At 35.5% G+C, this 23302-nt stretch overlaps 1 protein-coding gene across 2 annotated transcripts in view; it reads right to left on the minus strand.

Moving 5' to 3' along the window:
- CRB1 (crumbs cell polarity complex component 1) overlaps nt 1-23302 on the minus strand; it is a 211720-nt gene that overhangs the window by 69603 nt on the left and 118815 nt on the right. The gene's annotated exons all lie outside the window — the stretch shown is intronic.

Raw genomic sequence — 23302 nt, forward strand, 5'->3', positions numbered from 1 at the left:
CAGTGAATTATAAAAACATGTCTTGTATGGAGTTGGATGTTGCTATTTTAAGAAATGTTGGCTTTCTCTCTGCCATGGTAAGAATTGGCTTTACATTCTTTAGTGGTGCTGTTTGTCATTTTTTACAAATTTATTAATATTTTAATTTTGTACAGCCATGAAAATATCAAAGGCCAAGTATATTATTGACCTGGTAAGGCCTGACATTCAAGGCCCTCCACAATCTGGCTTTTATTCATCCCCCAGCATTATTTCCCATTACTCACTGCATAAATGGTTGTATTAAAATATATTTTAGTAGAATAAAATTTAAAACACATTCAAAGCTTTCTCTCTCTCTTCAGTTTTTTCAAAATCCCAACTTTCTTTCAGAGTTCTGCTCAACTGCTACTTTCTCTTCAGTTTTTTAAAAATCCCAACTTTCTTTCACAGTTCTGCTCAATTGCCACTTACCCATATTGAAATGCCTTCTATTGGTAACTCTCACTCATGTTTGTCCTTGAACATCTGAGCTTATCCATATGGAACCCAGCACGGAGTACATTGTATTCTTTTTTTTAATATTTGTGATTTGCTTTCCTCAACTGCATGGTAACTCTTATAAGTGTGAATACCTCTTTCTATGTTTACTTCCACTGTATTATATAATACAGTACTGCTATAATGTATATATCTTGATGAAATGTGTGAAATGCTGTAACCAAAATGAACATGCATTCAGTCTTTTCTCCTGCATAAAGAGCCTAATGTATTGGAAGACAACTTTAGTCTTTATTCAATACAAAGGTTGTAAACCTGGCGTTTGCAGATATCTAATGTATCCATGAATGGACATGACAGGTCTGTAAATTATTTGAAAATATATGTAATATGTTTTGATTTGTTGTTTTGCATTTTCTGGGGGAAGAATTTATAGTATTGACTCTATAAAATATAATATCATAAGAATCCCTTAGTGGGAGTGGGTGTGGTTAAAATGCAAAATCTTAGGACACATCCCTAGAAATTCTGATTCTGTGAATCAGGATCGGGCTCAGATAGCTGCATTTTTTATGAGCATACCAGGTAATTCTGTTAACACTCTTCCTCAGAACTGGTCTAAAATTTCAACAAATTTTCACAGGAATATTTGATCTGGAAAAGCCAAGAAGCTCTGATTGCAGGAAATAAAACACTTTCAAAGACACAAATTTTATCTACCCATGTAAATGTGTCAGTTCAAAGAAGGTGGCTTTGGATTGGCATTTAAACTGTTCCTAAACAATGGCAGTGACTTTTAGAAGAAATAACTTAGTTGATAGAGGTTTCTTGATAAAAGGCAGAAACTACTTCACCAAAATATTTCTTTAAAACTTCTATTTGGCCAAAACTCGAAATCTCTAACATACTTGGATTGTACCACATGCTGCCTATTAACTAAGTAGATTTCATTATGTCCTTCATAGAATAAAAAGAATATCTTAAATATTCAACAAGAAATTTTCCTCCATATTTTGTCTTTGCTTTAACCATTTTTCCATTTCATTCTTTCTTAGTACAATCTTAAGATTAAAAAAATACCTGTGGCATATTGTAGCAAACATAGGCTGACTTAGCTTTTTAATTACTAGGTTTACATATATTAATTGATAAGCCTATTTAATAAATATGGAAGAGAGAGGAGGTGTTTGGAGGTCAAATGTCCCAGCAATGACTCCAGTTAAATATGTGATCCTACAGGAGCCATGTAGTTTCTCTGAGTTTTAACTTCGTCCATGGTGAAATGGGAGTAAGCACCTTTGCACTGCCTACCTCTAGCTGTTGTGAGAACTGGAAAAGGTAGTTAATATGTAAATATTTTAGAAAATATAAAGTGCTCTATTCGGCAAAATATAAAGCACTATACAACTACAGGGTAATATGTTTCTCTAAATGTCTGGAATTTGTCATTTGGTTAAAAAAAGCAAAAATCCCTCTAATTTTAAAGTTAAGCTAATAAAAGAAACATTTGAAATGTTAAATTTATGTTAGAGATCCATTCATTCTGTAAATATAAATTCTAACAGCTATTTAATTAAAATGTGCAGAATATTGAGCACATTATTAACAATAGCTACTGCTATTGAGTAGGTATGGTATGCAGGTCACTCTGCTAAGTATTTTACTGTATTATTCATTTCTCAGAACCTCACAGTGAGGTAATTAAGCTGAATAAATTGAAACTTTGACAGCTTATGAAACTTGCCAAAAGTCACAGAATTAGACAGTGGTAGTGCCAGAACTTAAATTTAGATCTGGCAGTGCCCAAATACAAATTAGTTACAGTTATATCTATCGCAAGTTTAGCTATATAGAAGCAATACAAACAAGTTTGAAACATTAAACAACAATAATAATTGCTGTTTAGCAGGGGCACATATCCACTCTATAGCATCATCTATTTAATAGTTACTGTCAACATCCCATTAAAATGTGTATGAAGACAAGAAAAAGATGAGAGGTAACACAATAGTAACAGATGAAACGAAAAGGTAACTTACTGTCTGAATTGGAGAAAATGCTTAACTATAAAACCAAAGGTGCTGAATTAAACAAAACCAGTGTGAAACAAAGAAAGTAGCAACAGAAATGGTGACTAACCTCATCTGACAAGTTCCACTACTTTTAGGAAAGTACAGAGACATGGTTTTCATACGCTGCAATATGCAATTAGGCTCAGAGCCCTGGGTCTGCACTAATGAGAGAGTCAGCTGATGGTCACTCAGTTGCTTTACAGAGCTAGTATGAATACTATTTTCCTTGTCATTCTTATACTCTGTCTTCTCCATGCTTTGAGAAATGACAACTTGCAGAACAAAACAAGGCAAAAGCAACAGAGGAATATATTTTATTTATCTTACAAGTGACAGAGACGATATCTGCTTGAAGTATCTGTGAAACAGGTTAGATCCCAGTACAGTTTAGTATTATTACAACAGATGGTTACCAACTACCGGAACTTGAACAGCAATTTCTACTATGTATCTGAGGTGGAGCTTTGACTGTTCCTCAAGGTGGTCAGTGAACCTGGCTAATGATAGCTCACAGATTTATTTTGTTAGCAAACACTAGGTCTGGTTGTGCACTTGCTAAGGAGATGCGGGGAAGAGCGGGGCAGGGGGAGAGAAGGAGAGAGAGAGAGAGAGAGACAAAGAGAAAACTAATTCCTTTCAACATCAGATTGTAGTCATGTGTAAGTTAGGATGATTTGGCAGCAAGCAGTAGAAAACCTAAATGAAGCTTCCCTAAACATTAACATTTATTGGCTCATATAAGGAGAAAGTCCAAGAAAAAAAATCAGCAGGGTTATCTTGAAGACTCAAAAAGATCAAGAACTCAGGTATCTACCATTTGTTCATTTCACTGGTCAAAGTTTCAGCTTCACCTAAAGGACATTTTTGAAGTTATAGGATGGCTGCAAGTGGCACTCTATCTACATGCTTCCTCATTCACGTCCCCTGATGGCTCTACCTAAAGAACAAATGAGAACTTCCCGAGAAGCCATCAGCAAACCTTTACTCATATTCATCTCTAAATCAATCAACGCCAAGAAGTAGGAAGAAAGAGGATTATTCTTTGGAACTGAGAATGAAGTCAACCTCCTCTAATGTACCTGGCTGCTAGGAAAAGAAGGTTATTAAAGAAACCGCTGTTCTTTTATGAAGAGGTAAAGCAAGATGGAATGCATGATGATTGGACAGACACATGTTGTGTGTTTGAGTATATATACATATACATACATACATTATGTATTCCTAGTGCTCCACAAAAGAAAGGGAACATAACACTAAAGAGCTAAAGGAAGAAAACCCAAAATTTGGTTTATAACAAAACATCAAGAACATTTTAGAAGACTACATTATTTTCATGACAATATGTGTGAAAACTTGATTTCTATGGAAATAAAGTAAAAAGACACAAAAATGAAAACAATAACTGAAAAGACAACAGGATGGGATTAAGGACTACAGACTGAGAAGAAAAGGATGCAGTGTAAAATAACAAGAATAAACTAAAACTAGCATTGCAATAGTCCTATTAAAATCTACATTGGGGGCAGAAAAGTGGAAATCTGGTACTGCAGATAATCAAAGCAGTATGATCTAGGAATTAGTTATACAGATATGTTTAGTTGGTGAGAACTCATTAAGCTAAATACTGTGGTTTATGTAATTTTTTTGTTTATTGTACTTCAATAAAAATTTTAAAACTACATCTGTGATAAGAGAACGAAACTGAGAAACTATCCCAGAGATAAAGGGACTAGAGAACAGAAATTAGACCTTAAAATTTCAAATGTAACTGAGAGAGAAATCAAAATACTTTGAAGTGGATTAACAATAAAAGACAGCTGACCTATTTTTCTTGTTGAATAAGACAGGAGACAGCATATTAAAATTGATGACTATCTTTTAGTTAGCATTAATTTTAAATGACATACATCTGAATAGTGATGAAATAATTAACTGTGATTGAATAAAGAAAATGTGGTACATATACGCCATGGAATACTATGCAGCCATAAAAAAGAACAAGGTAATGTCTTTTGTGAGAACATGGATGGAGCAGGAGGCCATTGTCCTTAGGAAACTAATGCAGGAACAGAAAACCAAATACTGCATGTTCTGACATATAAGTGAGAGCTAAATGATGAGAACTCATGAACACAAAGAAGGGAACAACAGACACTGAGGACTCCTTGGGGGTGGAGGGTAAGATGAGGGAGAGGAGCAGAAAAAAATAACTAAATAACTATTGAGTACTAGGCTTAGTACCTGCGTGACAAAATAATCTGTGCGACAAACTCCTGTGACATGAGTTTAACTATATAACAAACCTGTACATGTACTCCCAATCCCAAAATAAAAGTTAAAAAGAAAACAAAACAAAAAGAAGAAAAACAATAATAAAAATTAACTGTGGATACAAAGAAAACATAAAAATATTAATTTATATTAAAATATTTTAAAAGACATAAAAATAAACAAATTTAAAAGATACAAATAAATGCCAAAACAATATCAGAATAATAGAATTAAAGTTAAAACATTTTGAATATAAAAGACTGAGACCCTGAAATTCTGTGCACAGAGAAACTGTCATTCAAATTTGTAGATAACAGAAAGACATACTACTTATGATAAGTGCATAGCCTAAAAATGCTTAAAGATAAACTTCATGTGACTAAGGGAAAAATTATAATATCATTGGGAAGAATATTAGTTAAATAGCATAAAATAATACACTATCAAATATTAGTGGACAGATTATTAAAGAACTGGTCATAAACATTAAAACCAGTTCAATTTGAAGGTAGGTATGGCTAAATCATTTTGCAAAAAAGAAGACACAAAATACGACAAATTGTTCAAGGTTATTCTCCAAAAATAAATTTCCAAAATGTAAAAATAATAATTAGATGACAATAATTTGTTCCCAAGCTCATGATTATGTTAGCAAAGACCATGCTATCATGGAAAAGATGAAATTTTATTTAAAACATGCTAAATTCTTTGTCTTACATAGTGGGCAATCAAAACAATATGATTTCACTTTGACCTTGGTAATTAGAGGAGAGTAGATTAAAACATTTAAAAAATGTTTTTAAGTTTATAAGTAGCCTAATGAAAACAAAACATGGAAATTCCAGAACACTGGTGGAGATAAACATCAACAAAATTATATACAAAAAAATACAAAAATTATTTTTAAAACACCAATTAAAAAAACCCACACTCAACAGTAATAGAAAATGAGAAGGTAGGAGCAAGGCACTACAAATGGTATAATAATAGCTATATATATGCTTAAACACACCAGTAAAAGGCAAGGACTCAAAAATTGTGTTACAAAAAGAAAGTTTAAAGATATTGTGAAGTAGCAATTTTTTAGGATACAAAGCTATATATAATATAATTTCAATTTCTCTGTGTATGTGTATGTGTGTGTTGGGGAAGGGAAGAATAGAGAAAAACAGAGAGGAAAAAAAGGGAAGGAAGGCAGAATAAATAAAGTATTTTTAGGTGTGAGATTAGAATTTTTAACTTCCTTTATTTCATTTCTATATTTTCCAGATTTTCTACAATGAATATGTTTTATTTTAATTTAGGAAAAGATAACAGACATATTTCAAAACAGAAATACAAAAGCTTTTAAGTCTCTAAGAGTCAAAAGGAAACTTAAATCAGAGCTGGATAGTATCCGAGTGAGAAACCTTCAATCAGGGCTGGATAGTATCTGAGTGAGAAACCTTGTACATCAAAGTGAGGAGAGGAGGTTCTGTTTATTTTGTTTGCACATTTTATAATTTACTCTGGAAGGAAGAAGCAGGATAGGTTTTGTAAGAGTTCCAGAGATTCAAAAGAGATTTAGTTGGGAGTGTATAGTTTCTGTTTTTAAAATGTGTCTTTGTGTATTCCATCATCATCATCATCATCATCAAAAAAAAAAAAAAAATGCTCTTTTACTTCTGGTTCTGCTACTCTAGAGACCAAGGTGGGAGGATTGCTGCAGCCCAGGATGTCGAGGCTGCAGGCTGCAGTGAGCCAAGATTGCACCACTGCACTCCAGCCTGGGTGACAGAGCAAGACCCTATCTATCTAAAAAAAAAAAAAAAAAAAAAAAAAAAAAAAAAAAAGAAGCTCTTATATTCAAAATCTCTGACTCTACTTTTAGGGCACAATGCCGTGAAGGATGCACCACCATCTAGTGGTTACTCCGGTTAATTGCAGAACAATTGATATCATTGATGAGTTCATTTATCCCTTGGATATAAATAGTTGTTTGAGCACTTGCCATGCATAATATTAGGCATCTACTGAATCTTTTGGTTTTATTGACTCGGTCCTCACATGTAATACGCAGAGCTCTATATGACTCTATAGCTCCCAATGATCCCCATGTCCAGGCATTCACATCCTTGGGTAAGCCCCTCCCCTTGAGTCTGGACTGGAACTAGCAACTTGCTTCCAATCAGTAGAATACGGCGACGGTCGTGAGATATCACTTCAGTGATTATGTAACAAAAGATCTTGACTTCCACCTTGCCAGAAGACTCTGTTTCATAATGACTTTGGTCAAACTGCCATTGTTAGAGAAGGCTCACTGCTGCCAAGAAACTGAGATCCTCAGTCTAACCATCCTGAAGGAATTTGAACCTGTCAAAAACCACACACACGAACTTTGAAGTGGATTAATTCCCTGTTGAGCCATCAGAGGAGACCCCAGCCCTGGAGGACACTTCGATTGTAGCCATATGAGAGACTCTGAAGCAGAGAATACAGCTAAGCCATTTTCCACTGAAACTCTAAGATAATAAATGGACATTAAGTTGCAGAGTTTTGGGAAAATTTGTTATGCGGCAGTGGTTTACTAATACATGACAAAAACTTGATGAGGAAAGTAGCATTATAATCTTTATTTTATAGAAACCTAAACTCAAAGAGATTGAATGATTTAACCAAGCACACAGACTATGGCTAGAAGAGTCAAAATTCAAACTCATATCTATTTGATTTCTTTCACCATATTCTTTCCAACAGTGTAATGCTGCAACCCTGTTTGACTATTTCCTGTAAGCCAGGCACTGTAAAAAGCACTCATGTTCCACAGATGAAAGACATCAAGGAGCTAACACTCTTTTGTGGGAAAATGACAACTAAACTAATCAACAGTTGCATTAAAGTATCCTAAATGCTACATTCGTTAGAGTGTTATAAATGTGACATTAAAATGACAAAAAGATGTGCATCTAACAGCCTGGAGTTAGGGGATAAAGGTGGACTTGAGCGCATGGGGCCAATCAAGGAAGATTTCCTCAAGTAGATGGCATCTGAATCATGTCATGGAGGATGAATTGGAAATAACAGATGAAGAAGGTGAGCATTGCAAGTGGAGAGAATAACATGGAGAAATACATGGAGACTTGAATCCTTCTTTACTTCCGAAAGAAATAGACAATTATTATACATATATATAGTCGCATGTAAAATATCTATATCTGCATATTACTCTCTCACACACACACACACACACACACACACACACATCATTTCCTGACCCCCGCTCCTGGCAATCTATTATCTCTATTGTCCTTGGAATTTTACCCCTTCCAGAATGTCATATAAATGGAAATATATATATAGTGCCTCTACTCCTTCCCTGGGATACAGAGCGATTTCTTTAAATATTTTCCTGATAGGCTTATCAAACTTATTATTTTCCAAGCTGAAATAATCACTTTATCCCCAAACCTCTTCCTTTTCTTATGTTCGCTGACTTGCTGAATGACTCCACCATTATTCAGATTGTATAAATTGACCATAAATTTGACCATTCATCTAACAATTCTATTTCCCCATCCTAGCTGTGTTCAATGTATTGCCAAGCCCTACTGATTCTTTCTTCTGCATCTCTTTAATCTATCCCTATCTTCCAAAGCCCTACTATTTGGATATCCATCACTTCTCCATATCATCTCCCAACCTACCCGCCTTCTTTCAGTTTTGCCTTTTTCAAATTTATCTTCCAACTGATACAAAGGTAAATACCCTAAAATACAAAAGTGATGCCCTTGTTTACAATGCTCAACTTTACCTTTAAAACAAATGAGTCATAGGTAAATAGAAAATGAGAAAGGTAAGCTAAATATGGGAATCTAAGAAGCACCAATATTTAAGGGGTTGAGGAAACTTTTCATCATGCTAAGAATGCATGATTAGGAGAGAGCAGCATTGTGGAAGACAAAGGGAAAATATTTCAAAGGAGAAGTTATTGATTATGCTAAAAGTTGTGAGAAGTCATAAAAAGAACTGAAGATGAATTTTGCAATCAGAATGTTTTTGCTGACCTTATCAAAATGAGTTTTATGTGTAGTGGTGGAGATAGAAACTGGATTACAGTAGGGTGAAGAGTGAGAAAGTGGGGTTAGGATGGACATGTCAGAGGCAATAAAGGTCCACGTCACTTCCACTTCTTTAAAGTTGAGTTTATTGATATGTAATTCACGTATAATATAATTCATCATGTTAGGTGTACAAAGGTATAGACTGTGCAACTACCACCACCACAATTGAGCTATAGAACACTTCCTTCCCCTCCAAAACAGTTCTCATGCTCTTTGTTGTCAATACGATGCCCTAATTCCAACTCCTGGCAACGCTCCATCTCTTCACTGTCCCTAAAATTTTACCCTTTCCAGATGCAACATGAATGGAGTCATATGATATGTAGCCTTTTGAACCTTGCTACTTTCACTTAGAAAAATGATTTTGAGATTATTCTTTGTTGTTGCATGTGTTAACGGTTTGGGTCTTTTTATTGCTGAGTAGCATTCAATTGCAAGAAGGTAAGACTGTTTATCCATTCAGTAACTGACGAAGATTTGGGTTCTTATCAGGTTTTTGAAATTATGAGTAAAGAAGAAATAATCATTTGTGTACAGGCTTTTGGGTAGAAGTATGTTTTCATTCTCATGGGTAATATGTAGGAATTGGGAGTAAGATTGTTCGGTGTGTTGCAGTAAGTGTATTTTTAGTTTTATAAGAAAAAAAATGCCCAACTCTTTTCCATTTTACATCCCTGCCACCAAAGCATCAGAGTTATTCCACATCCTCTCCAGCATTTGGTATTGTCAATTATTATATATAACCTACTCTCTCTCCTTCCTTCTCTCTCTCAACACATACACAAATACATGTATATAAAATAGTTAATAGTTGCATAGTGACATCTCATGTGGTTTCAATGGACATGTTATTGATATTGAGTATCTTTTCATGTGCTTATTTGCTATCTTATGTGATGAAGTATCTATTTAAATTTTTTGTATATTTTTAAACTGGTTTGTTTACATTCTTGAGTTTTGAGAGCTCTTTAAATATTCTGAATATCAATATGTAAGAAAAAACATGTTTTGCAATATTTTCACATTCTATGGTTTGTCTTCTTATTTTTTTAAGTGTCTTTCAAAGAGCTGAAACTTTTAATTTTGGTGAAGTTCAATTTACCAGATTCTCTTATATCATTTGTACCTTTTTAGGTATAATTTTAAAAATCTTTGCTGAGCCCAAGATCCCAGATATTTTCTGTTTTCTCTTCGAAGTTTTAGGTTAAATCTGAGTTTTAATGGAGTTAGTTTTTGCATTTGATTGTATAAAATTTGAGTTGAAGTTCATTTCCCTGCAATATGGCTGCATGCATTGTGCTAGCTTTGTTTGTTGAGAGGACTTCCTTTTCTCCAGAGATTTGATTTACACCTTTGTTTAAAACGAATTAATCATATGTGTGTGAGCCTATTTCTGCATTCTTTATTGTGTTTATTTCTATTCTTTGCCAATTCTACATTATCTTGATTACTGTGCTTCTATAATAGATCTTGAAGTCAGATAGTGTGAGTCCTTCAACTTTGTTCATCTTTTCCAAATTGGTTTTTATTGTTTTATTTCCTTTGGCTTTCCATACAAATTGTAGAATCAGCTTATCAATTTCTACAAAAAAAATCCTATGGATATTTTCATTTGGATTACATTGAATGCAGAGATTAAATTTGCAAAAATTAACATTTTAGCAACGTTGAATATTTCAATCAGTGAACATGACATATAGCTCATTTATTCAGGCTTATGTAATTTATTTTACCAGTGTTTTGTAGTTTTTGGCATTCTAATCTTGCTACTATTGTTAAATTTATACCTAATTATTTCATTTTAAAGAAATTAATCGTACTTTAAAAATTTCACTTTCAAATTGTTCAGTGCTAGCATATAAAAACAACTAGTTTTTTTATATTTACTTTGTATCCTGTGACCATGTTACAGTTATTTGTTCTAGTCTCTTTTTGGCAAATTCTTTGAAATTTTCTGTATAAACAATCATGTCATCTGTTAATAGAGGGGGTTTTAATTACTTTTTTCCAATATATGTAACTGTTATTTCTTTTTCTTACCATGTTGCACCGACCAGGATCACCAATACAATGCAGAATAGAAGTGGTAAGAATGAACACCTTTGTGTTAATCTTGATCTCTGGGGAAAAGCATTCAGCCTTTCACCATTACTATGTTAGCTCTAGGTATTTTTTGTAGATAGTCATTTTCAGGCTGAGCAAGTTTCCTTTAATTGCATTTGCTGAGCGTTTTTGTCATATGAATGCTGAATTTTGTTAAATACATTTTTTTCTGTATCTATGTAGATGATCACATAGATTTCCTTCTTTGTTTTATCATGGTGAATTACACTAATTGAATTTTAAATGCTGAATGAACCTTGCATTCCCATGTTAATCTCATTTTGTCTTAATATATTATCCGTTGCATATATTGCTGAATTGGGATTATTAATATTTTTTGTTGTTTTGTGTCTATGTTCATGAGTGATATTGGTTTGTAGTTTTCTTTTCTTGAATGAATTATCTGGTTTTGGTAACAGGATAATAAAAGTCTCATACCCTGAGACTCTCATGCCCTAAAATATCTCCTTCTCTTCTAATTTCTGAGTTTGTGTAAAACTAACATTTAATTTTCCTTAGTTTACAGAAATCATCTATAACGCAATCCAGCCTGGGGTTTTCTTTGACAGGTTTTAGCTATCAATTTAATTTCTTTAATTAATATTTAGTTTATATATTTCCACTAGAGGAGCTTTTGTCATTTATGCTTTTCAGGAAATTTGTTCATTTTAACCAAGTTGCTCTCAATATACTTTTATTACACTTCTAATAAAGGTTATACTTTTATTAGAAGTTATACTTCTGTATAACTTCTAGTTATTTCTCATTTTATTGCTGATATTGATAATTTTTGTCTTCTCTCTTCCTTGATCAAACTGATTTGTTATTGATCAATTTTATCTTTCTTTCCAAAAGCCATCATTTTGGTTTTATCTTTTTTTCTATTGATTTTCTTATTTTAAATTCATTGATTTCTGTGTCATTATTATCTTTTTGATGTCTTTTTTTCTGCATGCTTTGGGTTTAATTTTTGCTCCTTTTTCTGGAACCTTATATAAGAAACTGAGGTTACTGATTTGTGACCTTTTTATTTTTCTCATATAAGCACTTAATGCTAAAAATTAGGGATCTGCACACTTTTTCTGTAAAGGGCCTGATAGTAAATACTTTAGGCTTTGTGATCTGTATGTATGAATCAGGGAGGACAGAGAAAGGGAGTAGCTAGGAGAGAAGAACACTGAATAAAGTTTTGTTTTTACTGTTGTTGCTCTATAGCATGGGAAACAGAAAAAAAAAAAAGGGAGAAAAGGGAGACTGTAGGAGATGAAACCATAGCTATTTCTAAGCCCTTGTGTAAATGAGAGGGGGAAGCTAGTTTCTCAAATGCTGGTCCATGGACTGGCCCCTAACAGATGACTTTTTCTTTCTTCCTTTAAAAGTCTCACCTGATTAGCCCAGTATAAAGTAAGCATTCCCTCTTTTCACTTCCTATAACTCTTCTCTTGTAGCATCTCATGTACTGCCTTCACCTATGATAATCATTTTGTTTACATGAGCTTTATCCTTTTTTTTTTGGACAGTCTCACTCTGTTGCCTAGGCTGGAGTACAGTGGCATGATCTCGGATCACTGCACCCTCCACCTCCTGGATTCAAGCAATTCTCCTGCCTCAGCTTCCTGAGTAGCTGGGACTACAGACGCACACCACCACATCCAGCTAATTTTTGTATTTTCAGTACAGACGGGGTTTCACCATGTTGACCAGGATGGTCTCAATCTCCTGACTTTGTGATCTGCCTACCTTGGCCTCCCAAAGTGCAGGAATTACAGGCATGAGCCACCGCGCCTGGCCTGAGCTTTATCTTTCTAAATAGAGTATAGGCTTTATAAGAGGAGAATAAATGTTTGGTTAATTAAGAGAATGATAGACTGGGCGCCCTGGCTCATGTCTGTAATCCCAGCATTTTGGGAGCCCGAGGCAGGTGGATCATTTCAGGCCAGGAGTTCCAGACCAGCCTGGCCATCATGGTAAAACCCTGCCTTTACTAAAGATACAACAATTAACCAGGAGTGGTGGGGCACACCTGTAATCCCAGCTACTCAGGAGGCTGAGGCAGGAGAATTGCCTGAACCTGGGAGGTGGAAGTTGCAATGAGCCGAAATCATGCCACTGCACTCCAGCCTGGTGACAGAGCGAGACTCCATCTTAAAAAAAAAAAAAAAAGAAAAGAAAAAGAAAAAAACCCAAAAAACATAAAAGGGTAATTAATGGTCTTCCCAGGACTATTAACCATTTATTATAATTTTTCAGGTGCAATGACACTACTCATGACATTCCCTGACCAAACTCTTTGGCATGTACCACAAACATCAGGAGTTCTGATAGAAATGGGTGAGCCCAGACACAGAGTTATCCTTTTTATTTTGAGACAGAGTCTCACTCTGTCGCCCAGGCTGGAGTCCACTGGCACCATCTTGAGTCACTGTAACCTCCGCATCTCAGTTTCAAGCCATTCTCCTGACTCAGACTCAGCCTCGTGAGTAGCTGGGACTACAAGCATGCGCCACCACACCTGGCTAATTTTTGTTTTTTCAGTAGAAACGGGGTTTCATCCTGTTGGCCAGGGTAGTCTCGAACTCCTGACGTCAAGTGATCTGCCCACTTCGGCCTCCCAAAGTGCTGGGATTACAGGTGTGAGCCACCGTGCCCGGCCTCTATCACTTTCTTGAGACCCAGTTGGCTCTTAGAACTTAAAGGCCTTTAAAATCTGGCAAATTTATTAACTTTGAGGTGGAGTAGCAATTCCCTCTTAGGGGCTTGTGATCCCCCCAAGCATAGAAATAAAGGAAAAATCTTGAATTCCTTCAAGGGAAATTCTAGGCACCTACTAGCCCTGTAAAGTAAATAAGTAACTTGCTAAGCAAGAGGGCAATAATAGCCTAAAACAATAGCCAAGGAAGTTAGAGACCAGAGATGTTTGGTTTCTTTTTAGAAACTAAAGAGACATCTTAAGATATGTCTCTCTCTCTCTCTCTTTTTTGTTTTTTTGAGACAGAGTCTTGCTGCTCTATCGCCCAGGCTGGAGTGCAGTGGCACGATCTCCACTCCCTGCAACCTCCGCCTCCTGGGTTCAAGCAATTCTTTTACCCAGTCTCCCGAGTAGCTAGGACTACAGGCGCCCACCACCATGCCCGGCTAATTTTTGTGTTTTTAGTAGAGACGGGGTTTTACCATGTTGGCCAGGCTGGTCTCGAACTCCTGACCTCAGGTGATCCACCTGCCTTGGCCTCCCAAAGTGCTGGGATTACATGCGTGAGCCACTGCGCCCAGTCTGGTATGTCTCTTAGTTGTCCTTTAGAAACGTAGATCCCCTCATAGAGGACCACCATCAAACAGATCCACTGGCACATAGACCTCAAGTAAGGAGGAACTGAAGACTGAGCTCTGCTCACTGCATTGCTCTGAATTTCTTCTTGAGGGGCCTGAAGGGAGTCACACCCATGAGCCAGTTAACATTCTCTTCTGCTGACCCTCAATTTTTAAACAAAGCTTCTCTTCCTTAATCAACTGCAAATCAGAAATCTACCTGTTGAATCTACCTGTTATGTGTAAGCCCTCCCAACTCACCATTTAAAGATATCCCACCCATCTAAGCTAAAACCAATGTGAACCTCCACATACTGATTTACAATGTTGCTTGCAATGTCTACTTTCCTGAAATTTACCCCTGCCTTTAAAAACGTTTATTTGTCAGCCATTGGGGAGATCAGAATTTGAGCATTAGCTGCCTCCTACTTGCTTCTCACCCTGCAAATAAATGCCTTCCTTTCTACTGCTGCAACTTCACTTGTGCATATCTGGTTTTACTGTGCTGGGTGAAAGGACCCCAGTTCTGTTCTGTAACAATTTCATGCCTTAATAATATAGGTCCACTTAGATGTGTCAACATATCTGCAACAGTTGAACGATGTCAAACCAACAGAACTTTTAGAAGTACTGCCTCTGATGAGATCAGGTGCATTTAAGGTGGTATGGCCGTAGGCAGAAGTGCTGCTTCTGGTAAGACATTCTGGTAGTTCCAGGCGAGAGAGGAGGAGGTAACTGTTCACAACTCAAGCCTCTGGTCCAGTGCTGTCCACTGATTCCTGAATCTACTTGCATATCATTTCACAGACTGTGATTCTGACCTTCAGACCTGGCCTCTCTTCTCCTGTTTGAAATGGTTTCATTGCCGTCTTTCAATTTGGGTCCAATTTGGTTTTCTTTCTGGACTTACCCTATTTTTGTCTAGCTCCCTTTGGGTTGTTGACTACATTTCAAAAACTTAGTATCTCCCTCAGGCTGCAACATAACTCCAAGGCAACCAACGCCCATGCTTATCCTCTCTTAGCTCAGGTTTCCATATCCCAGCTAAGAGGAATCAGGCACATAGGACTTTTTTATCTCATCTCTGAACCAGCAGTCATATCCTGCTTTGCACAGGGTAGTTGTTTGGCATCACTTACAGAATAGAAAGTTCACACAAGCTGTGAGTGTGTGAATGTGTGTAGAACCTGGGTGGTCCATGCCGGCACACAGTGGGTATTGAGTCACGGGCATAAGGAGGGAGCAATGGAGCAGAGAGAAGATTCTAGGTTCCTTAAAGACTAAAAATTACACGGAGGGGGTATGTTGAATCACCACCTAAATTTTATACAGTATTTCTCTCATGTTCCAACTTGGGACTTATTTCCAGGTAATCTGCTCTGTTAATTTTTTACATTTCTTTAGTGCATATCACGCAATCTTCTAAGCAAGCCGCCAAAAGCATGCACCTAAGGTGGGAACATTTCTGGCTTATGAATAATTTGTTTTTTTGCTTCCTTGTATGGTAAATATCAGGGTTTCAAATAGTTTCAGATATTATCTACATTACTTGGAGGTCAGAAGAAACCTGTAGAAAGTTATTTCATTCAACTCTCACTCTTAATAATGTTGGGTTACATAAAATTTACCAGACAATTTTCACTGATGGAGATAGAACAGTAATTTCTTTTAGTTTTTCTGCTGCATGTACTCTGGAGACATCCATTAGCAGCTGTATTTAGATTCCAGCTCAATGTGGAAACTGTAATCTCAAGTAAGTTACTTAACCTCTGAGGCCCAGCCTTCCTCCTCTCTAGAAGGCGGGTAGCAATAACAATACCCCAGGGTTGATAGGCCAACCATATGGTACAAACAATGCTCCTTGATTGCCTACTAAGTCAGAGTTATTTATTTCTTTAGCTGCCTTAGGAACCAACTGAGGCATAAAACAGAGAAATAACTTGGAGATACCCCATCTCATTTGAGTGCAACCTAATATGTTTGCTCTTATGGTATAAAATGGGATTTCTGTGAATGGTTTAGACTCCCTGCTGAATAAAAATGTTATCTCCACATCTGGAGAAATAGGGACTGGCAGCTAATCCTGTCATTAAACAGAAATAGTGTCCCTGTGTTGAAAGTGACTTTAATAAAACTGAAATCAGAAAAGATTCCTTGAAAAGGAATGGCAAAAAACATAATAAATTTATAAAAATTAAAGAAACAAATTAAAATTATATAATTTGAATTTGTATCATAATTGCATTAACTATAACTTGAGTGTATAAATTAATACATAATTATAACTTATTTTAATCATTGTGAATATAAGTAGTTTTACAAGATCTATGGTATATAGATATAAAAGGTATACAGTTGACCCTTGAACATCATGGGGGCTGGGATGCTGACCCCTGAAGAGTAGAAAATCCACATATAACTTGTGACTATCCCAAAACATAACTACTAATAGCCTACAGTTGACTGGAAGCCTTATTGATAACATAAACAATTGATTAACACATATTTTGTATGTTATATGTATTATACACTATATTATCAAAATAAAGTAATCCAGAGGAAAACATGTTATTAAGAAAATCATAAGGAAGAGACAATATACTGATTATTCATTAAGTGAAAGTGGATCATCATAGAGGTCTTCATCCTCAGCATCTTTACAATAAGTAGGCTAGAGAGGAAATGGAAGTAGAAGGGTTGGTCTTGTTGTCTCCAGCATGGCACAGGCAGAAGAAAATCTGCATATAGTTGGACCCATGCAGTTCAAACCCACGTTGTTCTAGGGTCAACTATATATAGTGCCACCCAAACCGTTATAAATTTTGTGGAAAGTTTAAGAAATGATGACTAAACACTATTTATATATAGGGAGATTTTAAAATTAGTCTTCAGATCATTATTGTAGTTTTTGTAAAAAATTTAACAGAAGCACCTTGTATTCCTATACATTCACTTAACTTTATTCTGTTTTCTCGATGCATTTATAGAGTTAAGCAGTTTTGAAAAAATTAAGCAGAAGAACAGATAAATGTGCCTTAATCTTTATAAAAACTCTATTCTTGCTGATGAAAGCAGAGGATATAATGGGCTATGATTGGAATAATATGTAAATTACATCTGGTGAAGCATGATCTATAGTATTAGTTTGAACTATTTGGGTGATACTTTTTTTGGTAAAGAGTTTGATCATTCAAATCATTTAAATTCTTATACCTTTTCCAGTAAAATAATAGTGAGAATATTTCTCCATTAATTTCACCTCTTAATGAATGTTTTATCTTTTGAAAAGAGATGACTACTTTTCAAGAAATTAATGAGAGTGCCTGGCACATTCATCCAGATTTGTAAAGGAAGACTGAAAACAGCCTCGCTATTTCACTGGAAATATTAGCTACTGAACCACTGTAGCCAGCCCTTCTCTTGCTATGATGTTGCTAGGTTTCACTTGAGAATGTTCCATCTACTATATAGCAGAAGCTGAGATTCTGAAGCCGTTAAGGTAGGAGCAGCAAACCTAGCTTTCAGAAGTCATTGTTTATATTAGTTTCCATGACTACTTCTAGAAAGAAAGATAACACATTGTGCATGCAATACTATTTTTTGGTACTTTTTGGTCCTGTATTCATTGTCGTGCCTCTTTTGCATGTGCTTTTCGATGTTAATCTATTTTTTCCTCTCTGTATTCTTAACTATGTTTTAAAATGTCCTGTTTAATTTGATTAACAGCCCTAACTATATTTATGTTGTAAAATATATATTCAGTCTAATTATGTAGTATATATTGTGTTATTATTGCACAGTACATGCATTCATACAACATATATTCCCTTAGGAACATTAAGTACCTTTTCTCTGGATATTACTTCATCAAGTGCCGAATTTACAAGCTACCTGCATTTATAAGCTGATTCCCTACTTGGGCACTGTTGTGGCAGCTCCAGAAAACGAAATTCCCAACTCTTCAGTTACACTTTCTCATTTCGAATAAGACTTAATTCCTTTGCAAGGACAGCTTCCCTAGTCCACTGAAGATCTGGTGAACTTTGCACATTTTATGTTTGATTCATAGTATTTTTAGTGTTGTATTTTATTACAAGCTGTGTAGTCATATTGATTCACTTAGGTGAGGCTTTAGAGCCACATAGTTTTATGTTTTGCATCTTATAAAATAGTAGTTTCATCAAAAAAATTTATCCTGTTTCTCTTTCCCCTTTTAGTTCCTTGGGTCTTTTCTTGAGATTGAACAATATTGCTAGCAGAGTTTGGAAAATGAATATCCAGTGCTGTGTAACCTATTTCTTTACTGCTTAGAGCATGTTCAAGTAAAAAGAATTGAAAGATGAAAATTATGGAAACAAATTATCTGAGTAATCTTTATAGTATCAGTTCCTATTCAGCACAAGACTTATTCCAGCTGTCTATAATTATGATCCTGTTAACCTGGTTTTCTCATTCAGCCATACAGTCTTTGAGGTCTTAGCTAGACTCAAATTTTGAGCCCTTTTCCTCACTTTAAAGAAGGAAATTATATATATGTGTGTGTGTGTGTGTATGTGTGTGTGTATGTATATCTTTGTTTTTTTTTGCTTTGTCACCAGAGTGAAAACTTAGGACCTCAGGTGTAGAGGAAGTGTAGAGTAAGGACCAAAAGGCCTTCAGGTACTAGCAGCACCACCCTGGTACCTCTAATTGTGTGTAGTGAGAAGCTACCCAGCTACTTGAGTTCCCCTTTTCCCTAGGATTTAGACACCATGAGATGCTGTACCAGCCTTGTAAGCCCTCTGCTGGCCTCATTCCTAATTTCTCAGTTTCTTGAATACATTCCTCAGAATAAAATCTGTTTTTGCACTGGGACCCCCAAGTTTCAGCTACAAACTCTATAAGCAGATCTCCTATCACATTGAGACCTGGACCCTCTCAGATATTGACTCTATCCTAGACTTGAACTTGAGTTGTCACCCTGCTGTATATTACTGTAGGAGGGTCTATTGCTTCCTTCTTAATGTTTTTTTCTGAATTCTTATTTTTTCCTTCACTAACTCACCATCGGCTCTTTGAAAGCCTTTCAATTATGTCAGTACACTTCTGAGAACTGGTTAAGTTCAACTCCAATAAGCAAGAAAAACTCAGCCACTTGGATGTGCAAAACCCAAGAGTCGAATTTATTATAAAGTTCCAGGATGCAACTATCAGAAATAAAGATGCCTGCCACTATGTGGTGTTATATATGGTGCTCACTTTGCTTGTTATCAGGAAACTACAAGGCAACTACAAACATTTTTTTTCCATTTGAACTTCTTCTGATGTAATCATCTTCCATTACAGTGACAACTTCACAGCAGAAACTTGGTTTGCTTTTTTATACTCTTCAAAATGATACCATTAAACAACTCTTCTGAAAGAAACAGAAGAAACCACAAGAAATTTATGAGCCTCTGTCTAGCTATAGACTCTTTGCCCCTGTATCAAAGTTGGTTGAAATTAGCCTGTGGGATCAATAGTTATTTTAGGAGGTGGACAGGCCAACAAGGCAAATGATTTTATAAGGTTTCTGTCCTGAGGATATCACACTAAAAACAAATTTATTTTCACTCCAGCAATCTCTTAAGGGAATTTCAGAATGTTGTCTGTTTGATGAACACCACTATTGAGGAAGATTGGGATGCTTCTAACATGCCATAAAAGGAATTGTGTTTCTAGTCTCCAAGTGAATTCTCCTGCTTGTTCTAATTACAATTGGCATGTACTCCTTTGTGCTGTCTACTATGAAACTTTCTGCTTCCAACTCTGCCTGGAGAAATAGTTTCTTGAGAAAGTATTTCAGCAATCCTTAGAATTTTTTTTAATGTTGTCACAAAATATATGAAGCTACAATGCATAAGTGAGTATACTTGTATAACCATATTAATGCCTATTATAGCCTATTCTTAAGGGCTTCGGGCTAGAAATGGAAGTTTTAACAGGAAATGTCTCTACCTAAAAAGAGATCAATCGCCAAGAATCAAATAGAAGCTCCTAGAGTTATCTTTTTCATGGGAGGAGGAAGGAAAATTTTAAATATTTTGATTTGCTATTTTAGCTACAATTAAAAAAATTCACGTCTTTAATTTAAAATTTTTTTGTATTATATTTACTCTGGTTTAAAATGTCAACAGAGGACCTTTATGGGTAAACAAAACAGGGTATCATGTTATGCACAATGAAGGGAACTGAGTAACTTCTGCCTCACTTTCTATTCTGTATGCTGGGTCAAACCTTGGAGCCCTGGAAAAGCTGAACATACCTATGATATGAAAAACAATCAAATGTGCCTTCTGACCTTGTTGTCTTTCTACTGCCCAGGAGAATGTCGGGAGCTATTGTTCAGCTTTCTTGGCTTGCTCAGAGTCTCAAATTCAAATATGATCACCCTTCCCACTGCCAGCACTAAGCGAGGGCATATGGGAAAAATGTCTGCTGTCTATTCATCCATTTACCTCCTCTGAGCACAGAATATTTAATTGTTATAGCTATGTTTGAACTTCTCTATTGTTATTTAAAACACATTTTTATAAATGTGCTTATAATGTAGTGACTTAATAAAAGAACACAATTATATCTGGTATATTTCCCGCTCCACTCCCTACCCCCCCACACACACACCCCTTCTCTGGGCTCTTCTTCCTATACTTCTTTCAGGAAGCAGAAGCTAACATTATCTCTTTTAAAGATTTGACTTCCTTTCTACAGTGTCTCCTCTTCCCTTTCTCAGTCCCACCTGCCACTACTCCCCAATCCTTTAATAATATCATAATAAAAGGAAGTTCACAGTTGTTGTTACTGTTTTGAGTTGCACATTTGATGTACCAGAGACAAAAACAAAGCTGTGGCAGATCTCACATCATTTTCATTCAGCACGCAGCAGGGTGGCAGGGAGTTTGGTGGAGTGGCTCCTGGATGCCAGGGCACTGAAAACTAAGTTTTCAAGACTTTAGAAACTGCAACAAAATGCCTTAGCTCCTACGTCTAACATAAAAAGATTGAAGACATGCCACCTAGACCTCTGACAGACCACTTAAACAACTATGATGAACTGAAACCAATAGCCCTATCCAATTTTTTTATTGTGGTAAAATATACGTAACATAAAAGTGACATTTAATCATTTTAAGTATACAGTTCTGTGGTATTAACTACATTCACATTGCTGTGTAACCATCACCACCATCCATCTCCAGAACTTTTTCATCTTTCCAAATGAAAAACTATACTCATTAAGCACCAAATTCTCGCTTCCCTTCCCCTCAGCCCCTGGCAGTCACCATTCTAATTTCTGACTCTATGAAATTAACTACTCCAGGAACTCTATAAAAGGAATAATAAAATCTGTGTCTTTTGTTACTGGATTATTTCACTTAACATATTTCCTCAAGGTTCATCTGTGTTGTAGCATATGTCAAAATGTCCTTGCTTTTTAAGCCTGAATTATATTCCATGATATATGTATGCTATATTTATATAATATTCATACCATATATATTATATTTTGTTTAGCCAGTCATCCATTGATGGACATGAGTTGCTTTTATCTTTGGCTATTGTGAATAATGCTGCCCCCCTTTAAGGTGTGTATCCAGCAGAATTGTGGAATCATGTGGTAATAACTATGTTTAATTTTCTGAGGAGTCAAATGCTGTTTTCCACAGCATTTCACCATGATACATTGCCAACAGCAATGCACAAGGGTTCCAATTTCTCCACATCCTCACCAACACTTGATATTTGTAACTTTTCTGTTTGATAATAGCCATCCTAATGGGAATGAAGTGGTATCTCATTGTGGTTTTGATTTGCGTTTCTCTAATAACTAGTCATGTTGAGCATCTTTTCATGTGCTTATTGGTCATTTGAATGTCTTCTTTGGAGAAATGTCTAATTCAAGTCCTTTGCCTATTTTTAAATCAGGTTTTTATTGTTGTTGCTGCCGTTGTCCTTTCTAAATTTTAAGGACAGTTGCCATCCCTGGGACAGATAAAGAGAAAATTAATGAGTAATATTTAATTTCATTTAAAAAATAAAGAAATGTAGCAATTCGCTCATGAAGCATTTCAGGGGTGAATTTCATGGTTATGTTTGTTTGTTTGTTTGTAAATGTGTGTTTGATTTCTACATTATTGGATTATAAACTCTTCCATAGCCATCTTATCTTCTACTTCTTTTCTTTTCAGAATGGCTATTTAATTATTCTTTTAATTGATTGATTTCTTAACTGCTGATTGATTTCCTCACTAGTGGGAATGCAGGAGAAATAGAGATTTAAATGAAAGTGCTGTGGCTCTATTTCATTGGACCAGTGAAGAGGAAACTTGATGAATATAGAAGAGAGAAAAACATAAGATTTTTGACATTCTTAAAAATTCAGGCTATATTGTAATGCTGTGAAATTGAATTTTTTCTCTTAGTCTCCCAAAAATGTTTAGGATATAATGATGACATTGTTTAGGTTAAATGGCTTATTTTGAGAAAATTCATTTGTCCTACTATTATCTCCTTTAAAATGTGCTTTTGCCATTTATTTGATCCTAAGAAACTTAAAGTAGCTCATATCCTGTACCTCAGTAATTTGTCTTCCAGAAATCCATCAAAAAATAATTTTCAATTCAGATGTTCATTGCAGTGTTATATATAATATCAAATAGTAGGTTCTACCTAAATGTCCAAGAATAGGGGATAATAAAGCAAATCCATAAGGAGGAATATTATGGAGACATTAAAATGATGTTTATGTAATTTGATCATGTCTTAAATACTATGTATGTGTGTGTGTATATATATAGAGAGAGAGAGAGAGGGAGAGATGAGTTTACACAACAGTCTCAATTATATAAATACATACTAATACTCAGTTTGGTGAGGGGAGGTTGGGGAAAAAAGAAGATACAATTTCAGAAGAGAATCTGCTAATATATTACATATATTATTTTTGTTTGG

This window comes from Pongo pygmaeus, chromosome 1, assembly GCF_028885625.2.
Source record: "Pongo pygmaeus isolate AG05252 chromosome 1, NHGRI_mPonPyg2-v2.0_pri, whole genome shotgun sequence".
In the NCBI taxonomy this organism is placed as follows: domain Eukaryota; kingdom Metazoa; phylum Chordata; class Mammalia; order Primates; family Hominidae; genus Pongo; species Pongo pygmaeus.